The sequence below is a fragment of the Crocodylus porosus genome, unplaced genomic scaffold (genome assembly GCF_001723895.1).
Source record: "Crocodylus porosus isolate Cpor-Errol unplaced genomic scaffold, CroPor_comp1, whole genome shotgun sequence".
NCBI lineage: Eukaryota > Metazoa > Chordata > Crocodylia > Crocodylidae > Crocodylus > Crocodylus porosus.
The window spans coordinates 15,952,074-15,953,368 of record NW_017728926.1 but is presented as its reverse complement, the minus strand read 5'-3'; positions in this window follow the sequence as shown (position 1 = coordinate 15,953,368).

Here is a 1,295-nt window from a genome sequence, read left to right as displayed (position 1 = left end):
TTTTTTTTTTTTTTTTTTTTTTTTTTGAGTACTTAAACCTGTTCCTTGTTGACTGCCCAAAAAGCAGCTCTTCCTGAGCACTCGTAAATGCTTAAGTCATTCAGCATGCTAAAATAATTAAGGGCATGTATAATTAACAGTTGTAATGGAAAACTCACTGGAGTGGAGCAGACGACAGAGCTAGAGGTGATGCCAATCAAAGACTTAGGTGCCTACAAAGTCAGTTCAAATCCACACCCCTTCAGCTATGAAACGGGATGAAGAGATGGGGCATGGGGGCCTGCCAACACACAGCTCAGTGCCAGGACAGGGACGAGTAGTAGCAGCATCCCCTTCCCAGGCGGCAGCCGAACCACAAAGCCAGGGCGTGCGTGGGCAGCAGATTGCCGTTCTGTCCTGGCTCTGGACCATGCAGTTACCGCTGCAAGATCCCACCCCCTGAGCAGCTCCCCGCCCAGCCGCATGCCCAGCCAGCGCTGCTGGGGCCGCTCTCCATGGAAACTGTGCCCCCTCCCCACTGTCAGGGTCCCGTTGCTGCTGGGGTCTCCATGAAAACCAGCCACATTGATGCAGGCAGAGGTTGCTGGGAAATGGAGGCTGCCACAGGCCCAATCCAGGCTGCACTTTGCCCACCCTTGCTGTAGCCCATGGTGCTACCACAACACCCCTGTTTCTGTGCGTTAAGTGCTTACTTAGATCCTTCCCACCATCAAGTCTGTTCACAGGGCAGGGCTGGGCTGGGCTGGGTTAGCTGGCAGCCCACTGGGCTTCCTGTCTTCAGGAATGCGGCAGGGGCCCCGTTGCACAGATACACACTTAAATGTTCCATAAGACAAGATTAGTTCATGATACATGGAGCTCCCACTCACTGCTTTCTAGCAGCATTGCTAGAAACATCTGCTGTAAAAGACATGAGTGGAGACAATCACTCCAAAGCTATTATGAATCCCAAATTTACAGCCCCCAGGCTCCTCATTTTTCCACAACTGACAGAGGCAGTAGCTCAACTATTTGTTACTCTCTCCCTAGTACAATATAGTAATTATTTGACTGCTCTGGACAATATAGCTATGGATACATAGGGCTGTGTGAAATGGCACCGTTCTGTTTCACCGTGAGTTTTGATGGTTCGAGAAAACAGTGTTTCATCTCAAATTTCATTTTGAGTCTAAACAGCTGTTCCATTCTGTTGAAACAGAAAGGCTGTTTCATAGTTTCATAGTTTCTAGGGTCGGAAGGGACCTGAGCAGATCATCTAGTCCGACCCCCTGCCATGGCAGGAAAGAATACTGGGG